At 40.5% G+C, this 27,306-nt stretch overlaps 1 protein-coding gene and 1 long non-coding RNA gene across 4 annotated transcripts in view; both read right to left on the reverse strand.

Moving 5' to 3' along the window:
• LOC116919105 (ephrin-A5) overlaps window positions 1-20,102 on the reverse strand; it is a 125,591-nt gene extending 105,489 nt beyond the window's left edge. For 2 of the 3 annotated variants that reach the window (XM_045171390.1, XM_045171387.1), the window contains exons 1-2: window positions 19,675-20,090; window positions 15,831-16,219 (exon numbers count right to left, since the gene is read on the reverse strand). The gene's annotated coding sequence lies outside the window, so the exon portion shown is untranslated. Of the gene's footprint in view, window positions 1-15,830; window positions 16,220-19,674 lie in introns of all 3 variants that reach the window. The other variant, XM_045171388.1, reaches the window with a different exon arrangement.
• Window positions 20,103-20,377: 275 nt separating this feature from the next.
• Window positions 20,378-27,105, reverse strand: LOC116919109. The gene is made up of 3 exons (XR_004391786.2): window positions 23,404-27,105; window positions 21,084-21,208; window positions 20,378-21,031 (listed from the first exon to the last, which is right to left on the reverse strand). It is a non-coding gene; the product is annotated as an uncharacterized LOC116919109 (long non-coding RNA).
• Between the last annotated feature and the right edge of the window lie 201 nt (window positions 27,106-27,306).

Consider the following 27,306-nt stretch of genomic DNA (forward strand, 5'->3'; position numbering starts at 1 on the left):
TTTCTATTCCAATTTCGTTTAGTTCTTCACGTAATGTTTTTTTATTCAAACACACGGCGGGAATATGTATAACGTTTGATGAGAACTTTCCGCGGGAGTGATGGGGGAATTATACGATCCATTGATCCTACCCTCTTCGCCACGTAAAAGGGAAAAAAAAAAAGTATTCATAACCAGGGTGACAGGAGTGATGGGACTTTGTCATATCCCTCGCTACGCAACAGCCCCACTCTTCGTCAAAAGCCTCTAACTCTTAAACTTGACTAGGATGGGGGGGGGGCTCCTTTATCGCCCGACTGTTCCGTACAAACTGGGAAAATCAATGAGACTCTCACCTCTCTCGGCTACATGTCCATATTAATGTTATTGAATTCACCTTGATCCATCTTGAATCCCAATCTCTTTAGACTATCCCCTCCCCCCACTTTTTTCTTTTTTTTTTTTTTTTTGGTGGGATTGAAAATATTGACAAACTCTGGTACACGCGTCATTTGACACGGTGAACACTCGTGGCGTACACAAAATGTTGCGAGTGGGCAGAGATATGGACGGGCGTTTCGGATACATGACACAACGTTGCCATGATACGAGGCTGCTGCTGCTATTGCAGAGTCATTTGATTCCTTCCGGGAGTGTGTGTGCATATTACAACGGATCGTCGTCTATATCCGAGAAACGGCCATCGGTCATGGACATTTTGACGGTAGCGTTGGAACAGTCGCGCTCTCTATTTGGGCAACGTCGTCAAACATGAAAGGCAACAAAAGGCAACGAGAAAAAGCCAATGATCCGTAACGTCATTCCATCCACACACACACACAAAGGCGAATGACAATGTTTGCCTCTTCGTTTTTTTTTTTTATATATAGACCCCACAAAATCCAAAGCTTCTTCTATGAGGGTGCCTCTCATTCTTCCGATTCCATCTTCCGACCCCATTTAAAACTTCCCAAAAAGAAAAAAAACACACTTTTCGCCTTGATGCATTTGCATACGCTGAATTGCTGAACCCAAGTCGATCAAGAGTGGAACAATTTATCTTTTCAATGCAACCTTTGCAATACATGCGCATACGAGATGTAAGCGCATTCACCTGAAAAAGAAAACACTACCTGAACACACAACTTTTGGTGTAGTATGAAAACAGGGGCGAAAGTGAGGCGCAACGAGACTCTCGACATTGCCGACTCCTAACGCATGATTGGCGGTCTAAGTGAAATTGTTCTCAACGCACAAGACATATTCTTTTTGTCATCGATTTTTCTCACTAGTCCTTGTTTGTGTGTGTGTGTTCCCAGTCGCCTTGGCCGTTTGACACGTGCCCACGCTGATGGAGTTGCTTTTCTTTCGTGTATCGGTGTGGAACAACTGAGCTGGGCAAAAAAAAAAAATACTCGTCAAATTCGATGGGGAAAGAGAGACCAAGGGTTCGGATGTAAAAGGATAACAACAGGCAACGAAAAGAAGAAGACTGGTAGTGGTATATGGGGGGGATCCACCGCTATAGCTTTGACGTTTCCGTTTCTGAAATGTTAGAACCGTCAATCCAAGACAAACTCATCAGTTTCATTTCCATAGCAAAAGAGAAAGAAAAAAAAAACCAAATAGGAACTCTTATCCAACTTTTCTCTTTCCTCCTCATACACATTTTTATTTTAGCATAAAGTCATTCGAGACTTTTTATACATACTAGAGGATTACGTCGTCATTTGTTTGTCATTCCTCCCTAAGTTGTAACCGGTCTCTCAAAGTAGGAAAAAAAAATGTTCCAACCACTCTCTACATCAAAAATGGAACAGGGAAAACGGTCTTTTTCGAGTCTTGGTCAGTCTTCAGAGTGGTCATTAGACATATCCGGTAGCATAAAATCAGCTTACATGACATGTAAATCCTCCACAATGGAACAAGGGGGTAAAATAAGGCTTTCTAAATAGGCCACGGGTTTACCCCCCCCCCCCTTCGTCTAAAAAAAGAAAAGCAAAAAAATGCATTACGCATTGATGCAACATTGTTGGGCTTAAATAGCTCCAAATCTCTATCTGCCTCCGCGTCCCAACTCATTTCGTGACCAATCGCTTTTTGTTTTTAAACATCCCTTTCAAAGCCACCCTTTTTACTTGCACGTCCATTACCACTAACTAGTGATGTTCCAGTACACTGTGGGGATGTCTGCCCGACGCAGAAGAAGGCACGTTCGATCCTGACTATCAGTTGGACTACATCTGTTCAGCACTTGGACAAAACAGAGAGAGAACCGGACGTACATTCTTTTTTCCTTGCTCAGTTTTAATGTGTTCCATCTGATCCCCCCTCTTTTTTTGTTTTCGAAAAAGAAAGGAATAATGGATTTTGAAAGCAAATTATTAACGATGGATGTGCGAGGGAAAAGAAGCGAAAAGATGTTGAAATTGAATGATTTCCACGTAACGTTTGGTGCTGAAATGGCACGACCCTCCCGTGAGGTATCGCATCAATCATCAATGAGAGCACAGCGTTCTAATGAGCTCACAAAGTAGTACATTCACCATTTTCTTCTTCCTCGTCGAAGCCCGTCTTCCGAGATGTGTGTGCCTCCCATTTTTTAATAATAATGAGATCAGCAAAAAAAAAAAAAGGGAGAGTGAAAAGTGGGGTGGAAGTTTTGGTGCATTGATTTTTAAATTTCAAACTCTATGGGGGAATGAATTTTCACAGTCTCCCTTTCGCTCTCGAGCAAAACTTTGTAAAGAGGAAAAAAAAGGGGGGAGAGACATTAACAGGTTTAAAAAGAGTAAAGTAGCTCCCGAAAGAAAGAACAAGCACTTTATGCGTCCCCGTGAAATACGACACGCCATCTACATTTCCACGACAACCCAACGCAAAAAGCAAAAGTTCTTTTTTTTTTTAATTCTCGCTCAAGAGAAAAGGGTTCGCCAATCAAGTGGAAACAGTGTCACAGGATCTAACAGCATTTACGGATGAGTTGTCTCATCTTCTTTTTCGTCTTCCCCATCTTCTATTGCATCATGTGTGTTTGATAAATGGAGTAGGGAAAAAGCTCGGGCAAACTGCTGGGACTGTGATTCAATGTGCGGATGAATCAAAAAGATGGGAAACCTGCGTGAGGCACATTGGAGATTGTGTGTCACAAAAGCAGAGACGACGGCGTCAATGCCACTCAGGTTCTGCAGACTTGCGGCTAATGAGAGAGAAAGATGTTGGGCCGTCCAATAACACAGTCGGTGAGTTAATTTCCTGTTGTCAACCTTTGCGCCCACCAGCCCGATAAGAAACGCATAGAATCGACGAAGAAAGGCCAGACGTGATGACAACCCAAAACGGTTGGACAAAATATAACGAAAGCGAAAACAACAATCAAAACTCGGTGCTATTTATAGAAAAGCAAAATGTCAGTGTGTGTGCGGCCAGACGAAGGAGACTGTACACGCACACCGATTTAAAATGAGGGACCGAAAGACATTCCTGAATGCATAAATATTTAATGAGATTTTTTACAAACGCAATTTACTACTGTTTTTGTATGCCTCTACGTTTTGTACTTGAGCGCAAGATTGCGGCCATCATTAGCGTTTTGGAGCTCAACGACTGCGCAGGTTAACTTAATATGGTAAACGAAAGTTTAAAATTTCTTGACCCTTTGAAATGTGCCCTTTTTTATTTTCTTCTCCTTTCATCATTTCAGAGCTTTGCAGATTGTCAAGAACAAACAAATTGCTTCAAACTTTTCGCAGTTGGCTTTGAATTCCAACAAACTTTTCAGCCAAATACCAAATCCAAAAAGAAGAGACAATCAACTTCTGTTTACATCAACTGTGTTTCATTTGTCGTACGACGAACAAGAGAACTCATACGTCTCCCATGTAAGTGTCCTTACATGGAAATGGATTTCGATCCCATTTTGGAAGGTATCTTTTAAAAAAATAAAAAGTCCTTTTCAACCAAAAACATACTGCTGCCAGACTCGAAGGCCAAAAGTAGCCTAATGGTTCAACGACGGCTGGGCTTGGCGTCTGCATAAGAGACACAAAAAACCTGAGGGTTACAAGACCACACGTCAATCAATCATCCGTGAAAAAGAGAAGTGACACAAAAAAAAAAGAAAGAAAAAATTGGACAAACTGGAAATGCAATAAAGGCAACACAGCCCCACCAAAAACAAAAAAAAAAAACTGATGAGTCATCTAGTCGTCGTTCAAAGAGACATTTCTCTTTTTCTCGCTCGCGTTAAATAATGAAAAACCGTATGGAAGCGCAGTGCAGTCGACAAATAATTCAGAAGCGAACGGCCGCGTCTGTTGGCCAACGCAGCTGACTCGTGAATGAATTATCCTCAGTCACACGCATTCGTATGGCGATGGCGAGTCTGTGTTTCTATTTCTCCCTCTGTTCTACCTAACGAATAGAATGGAAGCAAATATCAGAACGGAGCTGACGGGGCTTTTCACATTGATCTGCTAATGCGCATCTCTTTGTGACGTAGAACACGACGTTCACCTGGTGGCTACGAAAATTGGATCACCAAAAACAAGATTGCATCACCTGGTCGTCAAACAGCAGCTGATGCTGTCCTGATACAATTGTTGATACACACCCAGCACTTAAGGGGGGAAAAGTGTGCGTGAATATCAAATGAATGGAATTTCCATGAAAAAATCAAATAGTCCAATGAAAACGCTTTTTACTAGCCGAACAAAATGACGAACTTTAAAGCTTTCTTCTTTCTTTTATTATTATTTTTTTTTTATATTTTAACGAAGGACTGGCTTTGACAGTACCGGGCCCTCCAGTAGTGGCCACAACGAAAGAAAAAAAAAGAAAAGTCACGGACACGGCGGGAAAAAGAAGGACTAAGAGGGTTTATGTGTTTACGTCCCAGTCTTCCCTCTTATGGGGAAAATGGCAACGTAAAAGAAACAAGGAGAAGAAAACAAAAACAAAGCGCCATTGTTACCTGATGTCTATAGTATAACATTAACTTTATTTATCTACCTTCTTTTTCTTGTTTTCGAGTAGAAAAAGTTTGTCGCCATCATCAAGCATTTACTGCCGTACTTGCAATAAATCCCAGAGCAACAAAATATTTGCCCATACACAACTTCAGTTCTTTTGCTCTCGTCAATCAGTTAAGGTGCGATAAACGCGTGCCATTCGAGAAGATTGCGCCCCCCACCCCAAAAAAAAATAACAAAGAGAAAAACAAAAGAATGCAATGATGCGAGTAGGCAAAATGAAAAGTAAAAATAGGCGACCATGCAGGGCATGACGTTAGCCACCAAACGCAATTTCCTCTCATCTTCTTCTCTCTTCTCGTCATTAGAAACCCTTCCAAATTCATTTACTGATCTCTCCATCTCAATTCTACAGAGACCGCAGTAGCAAAGCTCCGAGCTTTTAAAAACTGTCTCCTGATTCCCCCCTAAAATTCTATTTCTTCGACGCTGCATTTTCTACAGTTTCTTCACGCCGTTCTTTTTTAAGAAGCCAAAAAATGTAAAATACAAAAAACAAAACCATCTTACCAGACTGAACGAAAATTTTGGCGAAACAAAAATTTCGAACATCGAATTCAACAATTTTTTATTTTGTTCTTCTTGTTTTCATAAGCGTCGTTAAAAAAAAACGGCCATATAATGTCGTTATCACGAGCTCGTTCCATTCTCAAAGTGGCGGCACGATGCGAATGGAAAAAAAAAAACCCAAACAGAAACTTATTGCCGCTCCAACAAGGCGAGACAGAGGGGTAGTACCGCGGGACTGATATTCCCTACTCCAAATATTTTACCTGTCCCCCCCCCCTTTTTTTTTTTTATTCTTCCTTTTCCCCTCGAAAAAAAAGGGCAATTCAAAAAAACACCTCAGGGCAGTGTTGAGAGCATGCAACGTGTACAGACAGGTAGACGAACTATCCAGCGGGACGAGGACAAACTGATCGTAAACAAGTCCCGTCTCTTCCCCGGCGTGCCATACTTTTCTTTTTTTTTTTTCATTTATTCGCTCTCTTTTTTTCTATTTTCGTACACGGACTTGGTTACAACAACATCGTTTACGTATTTTACACTTTCTTCTTCTTCTTCTTTAGGAAAGTTGATTTTATTAGGTAAAAAAAAAATAATAATAAAACTCAACTCACGAAACGTGCAAGTGGTAGACGGTACGTGTACGTACAACAGTATACTACTAAGCTAATGTAGTTTTTCTTTTGATGGGGGGGTCAGTACCGTTCGTGTAGTTTCTCACGGACGATAGGAGCAAAAGAAAGAAAAGAGGCGCAGCAAAACAATAAAACAACAAAAAGGGAAGCGTTCAAAAACTTCATCTGCCTTAAAAAAAAAAAAAAAAGTGCGCGTGCGTGCGCCATCTTTTGTTTTTCTATGCCCGTCGAGGATTCACACAATGAAAAAACAACTCCTTCAAGTCGGTCACGTGAAGAGGCAAAAAGAAAAAAGTTGCGCAATGTCCATCTCATATACTGGTGGGGCTATAACTCTGTGGGCGAGTGGCAGAAAGCAGAAGAACAGGGAAATCATGCAGAGAGGACAGGTCGTCTTAAATCAGCTTTCAAACCTTTTTTTTCTTTGTTCCTCTGTCCGTCTTTACAGAACACATGAAACAAAACCAAGAGCAGAAAAAAGGGGGACCCCTGTTTTCCATCATTTCTGCGTGTTTATCTTTTACGAGAGAGAGAGAGAGATAAGACGGGAAACATTCGTCAGTTTTATGGCCAACACATACAGCGACGTAGTCGTAGACAAAAACAAATGAAACGTTTTCTAACGAGAAATTCCAGCCGTCGTCATTAAATAACTCATTTCGAACATATTACACAAGATGATCAAGAATCAAAGAGCGTCGTACACGCAATCGACCGAGCAAAGCAAAGTTTCCCCTTCGATTCTTTCTCGCATTTGATGACGTTGCCAACAATTAAAAAATAGGAGGAAAAAAGAGAGTCTTCCATGCTCGGTTTAGCTCTTGATCGACACATGATCAAATGAGAAGGAAAGAGTTTTAAGGAAGAACAAAGGGAGAGAAAAGAGTCTTAATTAGGTAGGGGGCGCGGTGGTATCTTTTTTTTTTCTTTTATCTTTCCCTCCCGGTTTGACTCGGCTTTGTTTCGCATCAAACGGGAAAAACCGAAACGCAAAGAGTGCGGATACCGCACACGAATAAATATGTATAGCAACGTGTGCCATTACATCTGGGCTGGAACAAAGGCAAAGAGTAGAGAGAGAGATACGTAGGCGATGCGGATTGGTCTCTATTCTTCTACCCCTGTGATCTAACCGCAATTTTCAATGTCACGTACGAATCCCGCCCGCCGAAAAAAAAACAAAAAAACCAAAAAAAAATGTTCTCATTCCTCTTTTCGCTATCGGCATTTGATTCGAAATCAGATACAAATACAAAAACCCTTTTTTTTTTAAGCCAATTCATCGAATAGCTTTCGATGCAGCGTCATTGTTTTCATTCTTCTTAGTTTAGTCATAGCTCGTCATTGTGTGTCCCTATATTCGTTTACCTTTAATCTCATCCCGCCCACCAGTGGAAATGCAATCAGCTCGCAATAGAAATGCCAAAATGGAATTTTCCCGTTTCTTTCTTTAAGGAAAAAAAAATAATCATAAATTCAAAAAGAGGGACGCAATCAGTTGGGCTCATCTTTACAGGAAAGGGGGAGGGGAAACGATGAGCAGATATGAGATTTCCTTCGTTTTGCCCCCATGGTTTTCGTTGAGAAAAAGAAAAAGAAAAAAAACTTACAATATCCATCTGTTCGAAATAGCGTCTGTAAATCAAATGGTGAACGAAAAAAAAAAAAAGAAGACTCGCGAAAGGGTGGATAGAAGAGAATAACGACACCATTGATATCTATAAACATTTCCCCCGCCATATAATCGTCTCTTTTGCCCAAAAATGGCCTTCTGTGTTAATGCCCGCGCGATATATTATTTTTTTTTTTTCGCATAAGAGCCGTTACACTTTCACGATGGGACATTGTCTTCTATCCAACACGGTTAGATCTTTTCAAATGAGAAGATATTGATATTTTTAGAATATTGAGAGAGGAGAAATAGAAAAGACGATGACTATGAACAATTCCAAATGCCCATTTTTTTCTTTCGTTTAAAGCCAACAATCACATCCAATCAGGTAGGAAATTTAAAAAAAGGGGCCTCCCTTGTATGGTCGTCATCGTGACATCCCATCCTGCGACATTCCTGGCTATAAAAAAAAATAATACAGCCGAAAATCCTTATTACTATAAGAGAAGAAGAAAAAAGGTCGGCTCAATCACTTTATTATATAGAGTATATAATAAGGATTGTTGCAGCATCAACGAAGACGAGCAAAGTCATGTGGGGGGAATGAAGCCAATCATAACCAAAAATGAGAGAGAGAGAAAAAAACATGACACAACGTCACACACACACACGCACACACACAAAATATACCTAGGAGTTTGCCCTGACAAAAGCTCTGTATTAGTGACGAGGTATTACGTTTCTTCTTCTTTTTATTTTGCGGTACAAGTCAATATCTCCAGGGAGTCTTCAGAGTCCCCATTTTTTTTTTCATGGATACACATCTTTGCCTCCTCGTCGGTTCTGATTGAATGATAATCCGATTCCTCTAAAGACTGCCTACCAACGAAGACATTCTCCTCTCATCTTCAACAACCTTTTGGAAAACTGGCGTCGAATTCTTGCCAACTTAGACAGGCGAAAAGAAATAGCTCCCCAAATTGAAATAGAAAAACTGTTAACAACCACATCCGGTTAGCGAAATAGACTGTACCTTTTTTTTTTATAGACTGTCAGAAAAGCAACCCAGGCATGAAAATATATTTAAAAAAATAAAATAAAAGGTTTACGTGGAAAAGCTTCCACTGAGCGTATACCCCCCTCTATAGTTCTATACAAACAAACGGGAGGAGAATTGTACAAAGCCAAAAGAAAAGACAAACAATATTCTTTTCTTTTAAATATAAATATGCTTGGAGAAAAGAAAGGTAATGGCACCAAGAATGAAAGCCAAGGGAGAGAGACATAGTCCAGTCTGCGTTCAATGTTTATCCCGAAGATTGGTTTTGTCCCCCCCCCCCACTACTGTCTATCGCTTCTTCTCCAACTGTTAAAACAACAAACGGCCCCACCTAAACTTGTCACTCTCGCCCAACCCCAAAAACACTCTTCTTTCACTGTATTATCTGGCAGTGGACGATAGGAATGTACCAACAACATTGAGGGAGGAAAAAAGAGGCACAGCGACGAGGGGGCAACGTGTTCACAACATCGAGTGGGTATAGAGAAAACAAACAAGAACGAGACGCAGGAGTTCTCATCACACACCGCACCTCCAATAGTCGCGTCTGCTCTTCCACAAAAACAAACCCAGCACCATAGAATTTTTCTTTTCTTTTTTTTTTTTCGAGACAAATTGTCATCTGTTTGTGGGTTTCTTCGCGTTTCCGCTAAACTCTACAAGGGAAGGTTGGATGTGATGGATACAGTCAAACTGGCCCCAGACACGCCTATGCCTGGAACATTCGGCTAAGAAAAAGCGGAGGGATGTTTGCGTTCGGGTAACGCTACGTTGCCCAGGTCACATCCTGCGGTCATAATTAACCAATGACTTCAAAGATTATTATCGCGGCATATGCGTGGATTGTGGAAGTTAGGGGAAAAAAAAACAAGAAAGAAACTGGAAAAACAAGTCAAACACGTTGCGTGAGTCGAGAAAGAAGCCTAGAATAAGAACGGCCACACAAGGTTTTTATCTCAATTGAATCAGTTGAAACGCTGGCGATGGTGGGATGTTCAAATTGGAAGGATATAGCTCAAGGCTGATTTTTGACCAACAACGCAAATCAAAATGAGAATTTAGTTTCTCTCTCGTAAAAAATATTTTTTTTTAAACGCTCTTTTATTTTTCATTTTTTTTAACTACGTGTGAATAGACTAGACCTTCAAGTTCATTACAAGACGATACAAAGCGGGATAAGAAAAAGAGGGGATAGAGACTTTGCTTCTATTGAAGATATCAAGAACCTGCTGCGAGCTTGTCTGATGCGGCTGCATTATTTCCAAGTGAATGAAAGGCGACCCACACCATCTGCGACGTCACATTCACACCGGCAGCTCCGGGTTCTTTAACCCCACCCTTTCCTATTGAATCGATGACGCGACACCAGGTATATATCCCATGCAATAATAACAAGCTATACATCCGAGAAGAGCCTCGGTGGCTATTGAAAATATATTTTTTTAAAAAAGGAGGGAAGGGATAAAAAATTTAAAAATCTATTCAAACATTGGCTGTTGGATAAGGCAGACAGCAATGGCTTGCGTGTGTGGTCGGTATGTATATACATAAAGCGGGCGTGTATAAAGGACAAAGGGTGATGGCGAGAGTAGAAGATGGTGACAATGAGAGACTTTCCCACTCGTGATCAACCTCTCCTTCTGTAACGGTGGTACAGGGAGGGGGGGGGGAAAGTCGACGTCAACAAGAGCCCCCACGGACACGGGTAATGTGGTAGTCGAGGGGCTTGATGTCGTCCTCCCCCCACCCTTTGCAAGCATAAGCGGGAAAGAAAAAAAAAGAAGAGCTGAAGCTCTTTTGTGTCGTCAAAGAGATGCAACTCTCTTGTTACCCTCTTCAAAACTTACGGACCACCGTTCCACCCTCAACCTAACCCCCTATGGCTTGACTAAACAACCGTTGCAGGCCATGCTTATACGTACACATAAACCGTTATGTTGCAAGAGTCCGAACGCACTGCACAGGCCTCCCAATACAACGCAAACGCGGCCGCACGCAAGACATTTAATATTCTAGAAGTCACTGGCTGTAATAACCCATCTCCCCAATCCCTGTCTCTCTTGTATTTATAGATCGCTAAAGAAAAATGGAGGAGGAAATGCTCACGCTCCAACACGCACCAGATCAAAGGCCTACTGCTGGATCGCGGCAGCGGCAGCAGTAAGAAGAAGAAAAATATATATGTATACATCCGAACGGAAGAGAAAAGAAGTCAACTAACTTTGGCAAACGATGATCAAACAATTTTTTTTTTTTTGAAAGAAAGTTTGGTCTCTTTATTCCAGGTCGGAAAGAGACTTTAGCGATTGAGAAAAAGGAAAACGCTTTTTTTTTTTTTCAAAGTATCTGACGATGTTGGCGGCATCTTTCTTTCACTTCAATGTCATGGAAATACACCGTCGTTATATACAACGTAACAGCCATCTGGTCGGTCGGGTTTCTTTTCACTCTTTAAAGACGAAATGACTTTCGATTTCATTTTCTTTCTTTTTTTTTTTAAGGAACCCCCTTTTTTACCCCGAAAAACGTGGAAATCGCACAGTCAACAAACTTCTTTATACGTAAAACCTCAATTTCTTTTTTAAATAATAAAAAGATGTACAAGAAACGGCAAAGTCAAGAAGAAGTACGGATACACTCATTTTCCTATAGTTGTGCGATATTATCATTAGAAAATTAATCGTCGCAATTTAGTCTCGTTGGCCCGCCGTGGCGGTTAAACTAAAAGAAGCGAGAAAAAATGGCGCGAAAAATGGGGGACGCGTGTCGTTTCGCGTCCACGAAAACACACACGGCAGGACACAAGGAAGCCGAAAGTGTTGCAGACTTCATTACCGACAATGACTGGATGAAGGAGCCCGCAATCGGTGGGGGAAAAAGAAAAGAAAAATAGACCGCCCGGAACGCGCATTCTGGCCGTTTCTAATGCCGCCTCACATACACACACACGAGAATTTAAAGAAAAAAAATAGACGGACGAGTTCACCGTCCCTTTTTTCTTGTTGTGTGGAGTCAATAGAACTTCATATAGATGTTACAAGTAGCAACGGCATTCCGGACAAGACACTTGATCAAAAGGGGGAACCGAAAGTAACGAATTGCGTGGTCCTGATGCAACAAAAAAAAATTTATATTTTTTTTGCGTCCCGTGTCAAACGATGCAGCACAAAAGGAGAATATCGGCAGCAAAATAGCCGCAAGTCATTGAATGCGACATGGCACTTGTTCATCGTACCATCCGAAGTTTGAAGGGGAAAAAAAAGGACCCGTCCCTCAAAGATCAAAAGAGTTTTGTTGTCGTTTGTTGTGGCTCAGTTTAGGTTGGTTTTTTCGCGTATCTCCTTCGGCCTCCCCCCTCGAAAAAAAAAGACTTCTTTTAAATGCAGTAAAACAAGAAAAGAAAACAAAACTTGGCAGATATCATTGAGGAATAGGAAAAGACGACATACGACTAAGAATTCGGACGTGATTTTCCCACCGACCTATCTCAAGTATTAAAAGGATTGTTGATTTTAAAAGAAGAGCTTCAAGGTGATACGATGCAGCCCCCTCAAGAGCCGGCAAATCGCCTCAAACAACCGGAACTAATCGCTTTCTTTCCCCCCTTTTTTTTTCTTGCCCTCTTTTCTTGGGTCGTTTTCTTCATGGGCACAAGATTATAACCGGCCGAAAAAAAGGGGGTTGTGTGCAACACGACGATACAGAAAACGAGAAAAATAATTAACAGTCCTCATTTTCGTAATAAGAGAATAAAAAAATTAAAAAAAACAACAACGAAGCGGAAAACAAAATTAAAAACCCCTACAAAAAAGCCGGATATCATCCATTTCTATTCCCTATCCCAGAATTCACTTCAGATTGATTGTAATTAGTATTTAATGATACAACATCAAGAGACAGGAAAATGATTGCCTCTTTCAATTTACGGCTCGCTTTATATATGAATGTTGACCGCTCCTTCTCTTTACTTTCTCGCCTACATCATTTCGGCAGGTGCACAGACGTGCAACGTCATCGATCGAAAAACTGGACTTCATTAACATTTTACGCATCGCACAAAACACAGAGACAGCCGCTAGCCAGAGAACCCATTTCCTGGACGAAAGAGGGAGCTATTTTCTAGCCTGCCACCTTGCCGCTTGATTGCTTTCTGATAGAAAACGATTTTTTTGTTCTCTGTCAGGCCGCAGTCGATCACGCACGGTTACGTCACACACACACTATTGCTCGTAAACATACATGAAAAGATGTGATTCTTTTTTTTTAATATTTTTTTCCTCGACAGCAATTTCAAAATGTGTGTACAAGATGAAAAATGACCAGTTCCGTCTTTCTCCAGCACGTCAATATTTGACAAGGGACTAGGAGGCCTAGAACGATTTAATATGACATCAACCGCCATCAGCACACGCCAAACAAAAACAGCGGCTAGTCGGGAAATAAGAAGGGAAAAAAAAAAGCCTCAAGAGTCAACAAGAAGAGTCAACCAGTTCAAAATGAGACGATTTTTTTTTCTCCGTCAATATTCCAGAGAAGAAAAAAGAGTGCGCCACATGCGCATTGGAACGCAGCAACATTATTATCGTAGCATAAATATATTTTTTTTTTTTTCGAAGCATAAAGACATTGGAACGATATTCCCCCACCAATCGAAAAGAAACCAAAAAATTGAGAATAACTTATTCTCCTTCTCATTTCCTGGCTGTAATTACTAGTTATCAGTCTCGGTGAGCGATTGGGTCTTGAGTGTATTCAAAAAACAAAATGCGCGCACGGCCGGAGAAAATTATGTGATGGCAAAAGGGTTTTCTTCTTTCCCTCCGCCAGCAGAGAGCAAAGAAGACGGACGAGTCGGCAACACGCTAAAGGCGGAGTCCAATATTTTAATGAGCTGTACCACAGCCCCGCTGCGTTTGTGTATAGCCAACAACATCACACACACACACACAAAAGACGTGCTATAGTTCTTCGTCAGAACGCTGGACGTAGGGAAGAAAAAAAAAAAAACACAGCACGTAACCAGAAATCGAAAACAAAAAAATCAAAACCATTTGCCCATCATCAATAATGTTAATGGGGGGGAGAAGGAGGGAATATTTTGAACTCGATCAACACATCGTGAGAAGAGAAGAAAACCCTCAAAACAAAAAAAAAAAAAACTCGCTTTGAAAAAAAATTGGTTTATCCATATCGATATGCAGCGCGTGCGTACATGTTTTAATGATCACCTTGCTATCGATGCATCATATTCCAGTCGCTTTAAGAGAAAAACAAGTTGAAAAAAGACAAAACAGTTGAAACTGGAATTTTAAAAATGAGACCGAATGAACCGCGTTTTGTTTTCAATTGTCCCTCCCCCTTTAAAAAAAAAAACACAGCTGCTTTAGACGCACAAACCAGTCCGAAAGAGTAATCTAATTCAATAGAGACTAGATAAAGATTACGACAAAGACAAAAATAAATAAAAAAAAAAAATGCTTGCTGGAGAGAAAGAAAAACAAAAAAGAAAATGGTGCGAACGGAAGCCGCGCACTCTTGGCAGTAATCATCTTTTTTTTTTTTTTCATTTTGAACCATTTTTCTTTCTTTTTTGATATTATGAAAAAAAGAAAATGAGCCGACGATAACGCGGGGTGCGCACTTGGTGCGATGGCAACGCTCCGTTTCACGCATTTACAACCGAGAGCCAATGCCATCGAAAAAAGAAAAAGAAAAGCAAAGGTGACGTGTACTAAACAGTTATTTCCTTTCGGTCTTTTAGTCTCCATAGGACTTCCTAATTACCACTTCGGACCCATGGAAGAAGAAATAATACACAAGAAAAAAAAAATTAAAGAATATATCTTTCCACACACACAAAAAGAGGGGGGAGCCATTAAAATAACGAAACAAGAAAGGGACTCTCCCGCCGCAGGTTCTCCTCTTTCTCAACTCGCTTGTCTCTCTTTTCTCTATATAACCTCTTGGCGCTATTAAAAAGATCGTAAAAAAAAAAATGGGTAAAAACGAAAAAAAAAAAAACAAAAAAACAAGGTGGTCAGACAAAGAAGAAGAAATTCCCCGAGCTGCTTTCCAGACGAAAGAGGTTGATATACATAGACGCACACACGTAAGAAAAGGGAACCGAGAATCAGATGGAGGAATGTTCCACGGTCCAGAAATAAACCCTCCGTCTACACTCCACCCACCTACTTCATCTTGTAAATAATTCAACAGGACAGGTGATGCCATAACTCGTAGAGATGAGAGGGTTAGAAAAAAGGGAAGCAACAAAAAGAAAAGAGGTAAAGCGATTCAATCGACCGGGGATTCGTTAGCTAAAACAACAATAGCTCCCCCCATCACGAATGCAGCTGGTTCACTTGTCGCAATGCCAATCCAATAACTGACAGCCAATTAGCACACGCTAAAAGTTGCCCGACACTTTAAAAAGAGCAACAGATACAACCAACATTTTTTTTTTAATGAAAAGCATTTTTTTTTTTTGGGGGGAGTTTAAAAGATTCCGTAATGTATTCCTTCATCTGTCGCAAGTTGGAGAGGGCCAACTGGTAGCCGTGATAACTTATTCATCATCGTAGCAGAATCCTCTTCACTTTTCGTACTCCTCCCCTCCCCCGGCTCTATATTTAGAGCAGCTCCTTATTCTTTTTTTTTTCTCGCATCATCGTATAAAGTTCCGTTTGATCTGTCGCAGGATCAATACTTTTGTGCCTCAATTCTCCAAGGGTATCTAACATTTAAAACGAGGCATCAAGAGTCACGCTCCACAGACGGCATAATACCACAAAAGAACGAGGGCCGTGTGTGTATATCATCATGATCGAACGTGAGTATATACACATACGATACGCTAAGATGCACCGAATAAACAGAGAGAAAAGAGACCTAGAAACGAAGTCAGCTGCCAGGCAACAAGTTTCCATAAAGGAAATTGCCTTTCCCTGAGCCACAAGAGGGAAAACACGCATTTAAAAAAAAAAATTGAATAAAATGTTGTGACTTACATTGGGTTGGTGGAATTCCAGTAAATGTCGCTAAGCCGGTTAGCGGACGCGGCCGTCTGGCAGATCAGTTCAATCAGCAGCAATAAGAAGTAGATGACCATTTCGGGTGACATTCTTGTGGTGTTAATAATTTCACTTTATTTCACAGTTTATTTGGTTTTTCTTTCGAGAAAAGACAACGTTGTTTGTGTTCCAGTTGTTGATCTCTGATACGTTAACAGCGAAACAAATCGTTTACAATTTTCAAGAATTGTAACACACGTCAGGATCTACAGCGGAGAGCCCTCGCACCAAGGTTACGATGATAGAAGCACTGCCAGTTCATTGACACAGATATCCATCGGCACCATTAACAAAAAAGGGAGACGTATGAGCGCGCACACACACACCTGAAACAAAAAATACAAAATACATTTAATAATGCGCATTAATTTCGAGAAATAATCACAATAGCAGTTCAAATTAAGAAAGCGACAATGTTTGATAAATGACCAGTCCATACTCAGTAGACCGATTTTAAGTTGTAATAAAAATGAAATAAAGACCCAACCCAGTAATTAATCATAATTATATTACACCCAAAATTCCTCGCGAAATAAAAATCGCTCGTCAGTTGAACAGACTGTCTCAGTGTGTGAACAACTGTAATGCCTGTTATTTGCGCAATTCAACCACATGCAGTGTGTCAAATGATCCCTTTGCCACCAACATTTTCTAGAAGCTGTTGGTGACGATTTCCGAGAAATTTATAAACGGTTGCAGACGAGAGATAATAGAAACCGAAAAAAGTGGGGGGGGATGATGAACGACACACACACACAAAAAGTTTTCTCCATTTTCTTAAAGACCCAGTCGCCTTCTCCTGGACGCTGTTTTAGCCACACGCTGGATATGAATCCGCCTGGCGAGACGATTAACCGATGGCCAAATAACAGGGCTCGCGTGAGTGCAACACAACGTGCGCCGACCGCGAGCGAAAGCAAAAGAAATGCTCCTTTTCCTTCTTTTTTTTTTGTGTGTCTCAACTCTCTCTCTGCTGGAAACATTAGCGGCAAGAGAGAACATCAGTACCTTCTAATTACAAATTCAACCCTCAATTGTGTGCGCCTCTCTCTTTCTTTAAGTGTGGCCTTCTCATAGTCTTCCAATCAACCCCCTCGTCCCCAACCAGAAAAGAAAAAAATGTTGAATTGAATTTTTTAAGACTTGCCTCGACTCGTAAATCATCTAACCAATGTCATCCTCAATTTAGTGAAAGAAACGGTGACGATTTTTATTTTCCCCGGTTCCCTACACACAATGCAAACCAGTGGCTGGCATGTGACGCAAGAACTAATCAACACACGAAGACATTGTCGAAGAAACGTGTTGTAAGACGCACACGAGAGTTTCTACATGCAAAGATTGGCATCATTTTTCCCCAGTCAAAAGTTTTCCAGTTTTTATTTTTTTTCCAGGATCAGCCGAGCTGACATAAACTTTCAGAATAAACAAGTTTCGAAAATTCCCCTCCGATAAATAATCAAAGACTACGGAAAGGCTCTGGGAGTTTGTCGGGAGATCTGGCGAGTAGATAAGGGCAGCATCAAGGAAACAAGACGGAACAGAGTAAACTAGTTGTTTGGTGTGTATAAATAAATCGACGACTTTATATCAACTAAAAAGAAAATCAAAAATGTAGGGCTTTATTAGCCAAGGGTTTACCCGAATTTTCATCATCGAGCTCACCTTGTGGCTCTGAAAGTCGTTCATCTTTTATTCTCTCTCTTCAACTTATTTATTGGCAGTTTGCACACGCTGTCTTCTAACTTTGTGCCTGTCATATCGAAAAGAAAAACTATTATTCAGCCTAGAAAAAAAGTTCTTTTTTTTTCTTCAAAACCTTATTAACTTTCATTCTTTCCCGCTTGTATCCACTTTTTGCCTCTGTCTCTTTTTTTTCCCCGCTCAATTGCGTTTGACATTCTCCAAACCTCCCAATTGTTTTACACCGTTCAAAATATCTCACCAGCATCGTAAAAGAATCTCGCGTCAAAATAACCACACAGTGTCAAGCAATTTCCCTTTTCAAAAAAAGAAACGAACGATCGTAGGTAGCCTCGCCGACATATGCGAAGTGTTGCGCGCAGCTTCTTTCAAAAAGAGCTTCGAGGCTCTTCACTTTTCTTCTTCCAATGTTAAAAGAAAAAGTATTACGTAGAGGAAGAAACCGAAAAAGGGCTGAATATAGAGAGGAGCTAGAGACTAATGCGCGCATTCCCCATCAGCTTCTCCCGCTTCAAAAGCCCGAGGCTACCCTCCTCTTGTAAATATTCTATACCTGTTGGACGAAGAGGAGAATCCCCCCCCCCCACCAAACAGTACACGTTGCGTAGCTGAAAACATCTCACCTGCTGCTGGTCCGTTCGACATAATTTGGCTCGAGGCTTGTCATTTCTCTATACCACCTTCTCTTCTGCCACCACCACCCAAAACATGAACCTCCGTGTTTGTGTCCCGTTCTTCAACAACAACAAAAAAAAAAGTACTTTTTCAAATTTAATCTTGGACTCGTCATCTTGTTGTTCCGTCCCAGTTCGCGTTTTGAAAAACCCTCCAGTCTTTTTTTTATTATTATTTTTCCCCGTGTGGTGAAAAAAAAGGAACAAGAAAATCTTTTTGAGATGGAGGGATCTGTGGGAAGAGTGTAGGGAGGGCTTTATTAGGTCGGCTACAAGAGCGAGCAAAAGATGATCTTTTCTTTGTAGTCCCTAGATTTTGTCGTCTCCTTGTTTTCGAAAAAAAAAAAATAAATAATTCCTGGATGGAGATGATCACAACGACTGTTTTTATTATCCCTACTATAATATATTCCTATCGTCGGAAGATTTAATTAGACTCGAGATTCAAAACTTCCATCTTTTCAACAAAAACCTTAATTTTTAATTTCAAATGAGAGAAATCAAAAAATAGGTGAACATCGGCTTTCCTTCAATTTATACAGACAAGCAAAATAAGAAATTTACAATTATATTTTTTTCTTTTTTTGTAAATAAGGACGAGAAAAAGAAGGAAAAGATTGACCCACGTTTTACTCAAGGCTACTGAATGCAACTACCACACGGTATAGTTACTACTACTACCACCGCAGAGCGTACAAACGAAAAAGGAATGCTTCCATCACCATGCAAATGAGGGGACGCTGCCCATGAAAAAAAAACAAAACAAAACTTAAGCAGGGTTGGTGTGTAGTGTCGGAGAAGACCGGCACTCTTTCGCCCCGACTTAAAGTTCTTCCGTACGGCTGGAAGAAAACAAGAAGGCGCTTTTTCTTTCTATCCTTTTTTTGTTTATTTGTTTGATTGAAAATTCCCCCCGTTTTCTTTTTGGTCTTCAGACAACACACAGAAACAAAACCGAAAAATTCCAAACTATACCCACAGACACACACAGCCCTGTCTCTTCTTCTTTTTCCTTCTTTTTTATTCTCTCTTGATCCCGGCACCCATTTGTCTTCGAGAGCCATTTGGTGGTCATTTGCTACACGGCAATGCAATCAATCCGATTCCATTCCACGACGAAACATAAAAAGCAGACAAAAAAAGAGAGAAAAAAAAGGCGCCTTTTTTTTCTCTCTCATCCTCTGTCTAGCAGCCATAGCTCCCAATTTCCATGAATTTCTTATTTTTCTTACCCCTACCCTAAACGGTGTTCTTTCCTGCTGACGAATTTTTCAACCAAATCGTGAAACAAATGCCGACTATTCGTAAATGACAAAAAAGGAAAATGCAAAGCACACACGTGGCGTAGTCGTAATACACTAATGGATTGATAAGTCTTTGTTCGCCAATTATCTTTTACGTACCAGTTAATTATGTCACGTGGGGCCGAAAATGGCGGCTGGCTTTGGTGGCGGGAAAACTCAGTTTCACAAATAGAAATTAATATTCCAATCAATTTTTGCAGCACGAGAGATGATGGAATCGAAAGAAAAAAAAACTCTTTGTCGATATGTTATCCAATCAATCAACGGGCACACGAAAACACACACTGGATTAACAGAAGAAAAAAACGAAACGCACACGACGACACACTCAATCACAAATCACTGTAACAAATTACGAATAAATGGATATATCGGCTCTCGTGGCACACGTAAAAATGTGACAGTTTCAAATAGAATAAATCCTCTGATAGAAATCGAAAGAGAAATAAATAAAATGTGCTCACTATTTTCCGATGGGCGACGATAAAAGTACAACCTCTCGCTACGACTGTCGACTCTCGTCTGGCAACTGCACGCTGCCAGTCCTACTGGGGCCTTCTTTACTCATGTATACTACGCGCCAATGCGCGGTGGCTCTAGCCGCTGCATTTCTTCGTGCGCATCGGCCATTTTATGTTTATCCCCATTTAACAAGCTCTAAGGATTGTTGGGCTTTTCTAACAAGTATTTTCGTACTTGTTTCAAATAATACGAAAGCAAATTAAAAGACCACTTTATCCAACCCAAAAATGAGGCTGATTTTAAGATATTTCAGGGAACAAAAGAATTTCGTACGGTTGGATGCAGTGTATTAATTTCATTGGCTGTTTTTGTCCAGCCCTGTGTGATGGCTGTTTTACCTACTGGAATCATTGTCGTGTGTACAATATCGTGCCAGTCTTGGCTGATTAGGTGTCGCCCACATAGGAAATGATCTATAGTATTTTTTGGTGGAGAAAAATTTCTCTTTTCTATAGACTCGTAAATCTGTCTTTTCAAAGTCGTTTGGAGATTAATGATGTTACCATTACAACTTGAAGGGGAAAACAGGAAGGGCAAAGTAAAGCAGTAGCAACCAATAGGCCAACAAGACGCAAGACGAGGGGGAAAAAAAAGATGGAAGAAGATGATGATGGTTGTAGCATGTCGAGTAGAGTTTTATCTTCGAACGGATCTAGATGGTTTTGAACTATGACAAAATTGCAAATGAGAAAAAAGGCATCCAACGGATTCATTTTCTTTGTTAACGTCTCACGCAAACGCATTTCGATTTTTAGTACAACAACACATTACAATTTGAATTAAATTTTTTCTTTTGTTTGTATGGTGTTTCTTTGCGGATGTGACAGAACAGGTCAAAGGGTACACACAACCAGCCATGCAGACACACATGTAAACTTGTTTCAGGGCGTTCAGTTATACCCGAGGCGCCTTGTTCTAAGAAACTGGAAACGATCTGAAAACAAATTTTCATTTATAATTCGGTATGTGTGCTACTGCGAGATTACCTGAGAGCCGACTATATGCGCATCTCGTTTCTGAGGTTCGGCAATCACGACGGAAAATGTTTTCTGCGTAAATTGCCTCAACTGAAGGGGGGTCCTAGCCACCGTATCACGCAACGAATCGTTCCCTGAAAAAATAAAAGGAATTGTATTGACCTGTCACTTCTTTTTTCCTGGCTATCCATCTTTTTTTTTTCATGCAAAGAAGTAGATATGGGCAGGATGAATAACGGAAGAAAATGCGGGGAATGTTGAAGGCGTCACGGTACCAAGTACACTCGAATCTATAGCCATATAAACGATCGATCGATGAAATAAAGGACATTTTTTTTTTCAAAGCATATAGATTTCTACATTTTCTTTCAAATCGAATCTTTTCAGTTCACGCTCGGTCGATAGCTTTTTTCATCACCACCACCCAAGGAAAATTTTTTTATATATTTTTTAAAATGCTACTTATTTAATGAAAGAAAAAAGAGGCTTGGCAGCCATCAGCCAGAAGCGCTGGTTGAAATCGTGTCAATCAATCTTATGGGGTATATATGTAGACTAGACTATAGGGCGATCATGCATGCAGCTACTGCTATGTAGCCCTATGGCAGCGTATTATAGCTAGTTAGATATGTATGACGGCCCGTTGACAGCTCAAAATAGGCGAACTCAAAAATAAAAGAAAAAGCGTGATGGCTTGTGGATAGAGGAAAAAGTTCTTGTTTAGAAGCAGCAGCGAGTCAAATGAAAGCCGATTTATTCCGTCTCTCCCTTTTTATTTTTTCTTAATATCAAAGCGTCACATTTAGGTTCTTGGCCCCGTCAAGAAAAGGGAAATAAACCTCCCATTGCAGTCGGCAAGCCAACTGCTTCTTTATGGGACAAGGAATTTGCCGGATGTGAGTGCTTTTAAAATACCGATAAGAAAGTTTGAATAGTTTTGCCTCTTTCTGGTAACCATGCATGTTTTCATTCCACCCGAATGAATGATGCTTCTTTGATGCCTCTTACCCCCAATACCGCTTAACAAAGAACTCGAGGAATGACGAAGAAAAAAACAAGCACCGCAAACGGAATAATATCTAATCTAAACGCATATACAATCCTTTATCAAAAACGAGTTGTAACTCCCTGTGTTTGCGATACGGTAGCAATTCAAAATGAACGTCAACTGGAATCAACAGCTGCAGTCTACCTATATATACTTTCCTAAATTAACCAAGCACAAATATCTATATAGATAATTTATACGGCTCTATATGCTTTTAGTTTCCATCATTGGCCGCTGCGTGTTGTCCCGATGCCTGTCACTCAATTGTGCGACGGCCAAGTGTTGCGTCGCGTGAAACGAACCGTCACAATGGGGCACAACAGTCGGCATATGTTCGAATCCTTCACGTCTTTCATCGGTTTAAGAAATTGTGAGCCCCCCTCCCCCTTTTTTTTTTTAAATTCCATTCCTTTTTCTATACTGCACTCAGCCGCTCCGCATCTTTCTTCTTGGCTTGTTCCCTTTTTCTTTTCATTCTTTCTTCTGTTTACTTTATGTTTTAAAAAATAAAGAATGCCCTCCTGATGGCGACATTTTTCTTCTATATTTCCCTTCTTTTCTTTCTCCGTTTTGATGAATACCTCTACACACACACACACAAATCTAACTACGAATAATCGTTCATGTGAAGGGTGGATGTAGAATTGAAAAGTTCCGCTTTGAAAAACCAACGCTGTTTAACGATGGGGGATATCACGGTGTTCGTGATGAAACACATTTACAAGAAGGAAGAGAGCAGAAAACTCGCCCGAAAAATGTTTCGACCAAGAAAATATAGATAGTGATGGGTCAACACGGATGAACCGTATTATAGGCCCGTTTTCTTATACGAAACGCGGAAAGACAAAAGAGCAGCTGCATATGGGGCAACTGACACGCGATGCCGTATCCATTAAGCAGGATTAATAACGTCTTGCGGACAAACCGAAACAAAAAACAACACAGTTTCTCGTTTGCCGGCAAAATAAATAACAGTGTGCGATTGGAAGATGCCACAGGTGAAAGGCGGCCAGGGTTGAAAATATAGATGGGGGGGAGGAAAGAAAACAATAAGAAAAAAAGTCCAAACAAAGGCCAAGGGGGAGGAGAATTGATAATTAAAAAAGCGAAAAAAAAAAGAAAAAAACGCCCTTGTATAACACGAATTTGACGTCGATTACGAAAGGAGAAACCCCCCACGCCCCTTTTTTTCAAATATTTTAAAATTAAAATGGGTAAATCAATTACATTTTCCTTTATAAAAAAAAAAATAATAACAAAATAATAACTAATTCATCTAACCTTATGCAGCTCTTATTATATCTTCTGCCGGAAATGAATTAGAAGAACAACCACATTGCTGGGCCATCCGGATGGGAATGTTTAGCATAACTTGAAAGGGGTAGTACATCCAGACTGTATATAGGATCGACTCGCAACAGATATCAAATGGGCATGTTTGTAAACAGCATTCATTCATCATGAGCCGATTTTCAAAATGAACACACAACAAAACAAAAAAGCGGAACATTTCGAAAAAAATTCGAGTTGCAGGACTGAAAAGTCAAACAAAACATTTTTCTGCATCTATAGCAACAAGTCCCCATTGAATAAGAGTTCCACGCGTTAGTTTGCTGTTACGTTAGAAGAGTGATAGATGGAGGGCAACTAGCCAACAAAATGGATGGAGCACACACGAAACGGAAACGTGTCGGGAAAAATCCGATTTTTTCTTTTTTTGGCTAGACAACACCACGCCGTACAATAAACTACAACATCAAACACATGTTACACACGCAGTCTCTACCCACTCCATCGGTAACACGAAACACGCACCGCAGACGCGTACACTTAATAACGCGTTTACAGTCTTTCTTTCTTCGCACTCTTCAAGCTTGTTGAATCTGTGACGGCCAACCGGTGGACGGGCATTACATGTGACGTTTTGAAGAGGGGCACCCATCATCGGAGCTCGTATAGTATACAGATATGTGTCTACTAAAGTGGAAGAGAGCTAGGTCTAGCTGTAAAGCATCTATTTTTAGGGGGTGGGGGGGATGGAAGCCGTCAGAAAAATGTGGAAGGAAAAAAAGGGGGGAAAAAAATGGAAAAAGGCTGTTTTTTTTTTTCTTTTTTACGAAACCCTTTTGCTATGTGGGCCTTGTTGTTTAGAAAAGACGAAACATATTTCATAGTCTCAAATATCAAAATGTCGTCCCTGTCTTTCGAAAAAAGGAAACTTATTTTTTGGTCGTTGTCGGCTGAAGAAATAGGAAGAATAAATGTACCAAGTGCTGCACACACGTACAATAAAAAATGATTGCCTACCTAACATTCATTATTTAAGTGTATCTGACTAATGTTTAATCGGTTTTTACCTGATTGTCGATAGGTGTACGATCCCAGTAATTGGTAATGGTGCGAACGACGAAATTCATCAAATGAATAACGTTTCAAAAAAAAAGGGTAAGGTAAGAAATCAAAGAAAACACCTTCAAAATCGTGGAAAACGATTAGGGAGGGGTAGGAAACAAAACTGTTTGCAGATTATTTACCAGGTGCGATATGTCAACCGAAAAAAAAAAAACGATTTTCATAAAAGTTTAAGAAGAGAGGTGGGGTACGCAAATTCAAAAATACAAAACAAATCCACAGGTGTGGCGGACTTAAATTTAACTCCCTTTCCATTAGCCTAAAGTGGGAAAATCCTTTACCCTACGCAACAACCAAAATTCTTGGTTGTTGTATACATAACCGTTGAATATGTCAACGTCAGATACAAAGGTCACGATTCGCATTTACAGCCAAAACATTTCAACTTTCGAAAAACGTTTCATTTGAGTGGCTGAAATAAGTCGGGAGTATGCACCGGTATTTTTCTTTTTCTTCTTCTTCTTAAAACTCCCCAATGGTAAACAATCCAAGTTTACCCATTTTCATCACTAACGACAAAAGAAAAACTCTTGGGAGGACAAGCGTGTGTTTTTAAAAAGGGCGAGACTCTCCGTGACTACAGCAGCTATACGAGTAAATTGATATTGATAGCCGATAAGGGTCCGCTTTTCTCGCCCTCACCTTTTTCTTCTTCCTTCCCCTTGTGGACTGTCAGGTGATGCTTCGACGGTACATCCCATTCTTTTTTAGAAGAGGAGAAAAAAAATAGAAATAGAAAAAAGAGTAATCGTAGCTTTTGGCCATGTCACACGAAAAGGTCGCCACATGTGATGGGATCGTATCTCCTGCAACTCTGCTGATTCACCCTCTACGCGCATCTCGATCAATCATTTCTCTTTTTAAGAAAAAAAAAGGAGACAAATAATAACGATTTAAAAAAAGGGGTTGGCATTAGTTTGTCGGGAGGTGAGACATTCAATACTGGATGGTTGGCCTAGAACTTTTTCAGGTTTAACAATTTTCGTTTTGAAGAAATTGGTAACAAAGAAAATATGTGTCTAACAATATGAATATTATCTCTTTTCCTCTCACAAGTTTCCCTTTTTTTTTATTTTTTACCTCTTTTTTCCATGCATTTTTGAGAGAAAGATAAAAAAAAAACTGCCCATTCACGTCTCTCATATTCCCCCTGCTGGCTGCTGTCCATATACCGCCATAGCGGCAGCGGGTAAACCCCCATCGACCATCTACCACGAACTCGGCAGGAGCGCAGCAGCGGTAGGAACGTCGGCGCGCCCACATCTCAGCTCCGACGAATGTATCGCATAAGCAGAAAGTCTATCCCAGCCTTTATTTTTCTTTTTTGTATGTTTAAAAAACCCCGCGGAGAGATTTAGAGATCCATTCTTGTGTTAGTGGAATAGCATCGACTATGGGTAGACAGGTAATGTACACACACAAGAAGAAGACTTAAGCGCCCAACAAGTATAGACACACAAGACAAAGGGAATCTACTGCTGCTGGCCTTTTGGAAACAAACTAGTAAGACGAAAAAAAAAAGGGATACGATGTGGATAAGGATGAAACTGTTGCCCTATGTTCAATTATTTGCATACAAGAATAGCGTCCCTCTTTTTCCTCGATCCTTTTGTATAACTAAAGGCCATTTTTCGTGGCTCACTAATGCAGGGCTTTCAACAACGAATAACTTATTGGAAACTAACGAACCGTTCCGGATTAAGCGTGCCAACATTTTCTATCTCCCTCTCGCCTTTTATCCGTCTATACACAAGACACTTGAAACTTTCATGCTCATCGTCATTTCGGTTCGTATTTTCCTACATTTCCGTGCAGCTCTTCTCCTCCCACTTGATAAAACATTTAGAAGAAGAATCGAACAAACCAGCCGGCCAAAGAAGCAAGAAGAGGAACGCGTAACACTAAAGGGAGAACTTTCCCACAATGGATCTACAACAAACTAAACAACTCGGTGCCGTGTTGCGCCACGTCGCGCTTTGAAAAATATAAAAATCTTTTCATCTTCGTCTACGCTTTTCTTTATTCTTTAAATAAATACGGAATAAATTTTCTTTTGTTGTTGTCGAAAGAAAAGAAATGTTGAGTTGTTGCTATCAGTCCGGATGGATCAACAGTTTGCGCCTTTTAAATAAAAGATGGCCTGCAACGCCATCTAATGAATACAGAAATGAGAAAAAGATAACGTGAAAAAAAAAAAGGAAAGCCGAATGTAAACACGACCACGACCTTGGCTGCCATTGATGGTCTTTTCAATCACTGACGCAAGAGCTCTCTGATGAGGCTCTTGGCAGCCATGCGATATCAATTCGACAGAGGCTCTCAACTCTTCTCGTTTTTTGTGTGTCGACCCAAGCTGATCCGGACGATGGCGGATAACTAATGTCTTCGACTCATGTCACGATGTGAAACAAAATACCTGGACCTCTATCCATGTTCTCTCCTATCCGGAAAGGTAGGGCAGGCGCTCGAGACTACTGTTATTATTCCACTCATTCAAGCGCCTTAGTCAGTGTCCGCAATAATCAATTCACAAGGTGGATACGTTAAGGCAGTTGGAAGTCTCTGAAATCAACTACATCTTCCATCCCCTCCCCCCCTCCCCCTTTTTCGACCACCCGTCGCCCAAAACCGGATGATTTTCAAAGGAGACAGTCAACTCTGATCAGTCACCGCTCGACATTGTTTTGTTCGTTTTCGTTTTCAGCTAAAGGAGCTTCCTAACCTCCACCTCTGAAAATAAACAAACCAAAACATTTCTGTCGTGTGTAGGGC

Source organism: Daphnia magna, linkage group LG3 (genome assembly GCF_020631705.1).
Source record: "Daphnia magna isolate NIES linkage group LG3, ASM2063170v1.1, whole genome shotgun sequence".
In the NCBI taxonomy this organism is placed as follows: Eukaryota; Metazoa; Arthropoda; class Branchiopoda; order Diplostraca; family Daphniidae; genus Daphnia; species Daphnia magna.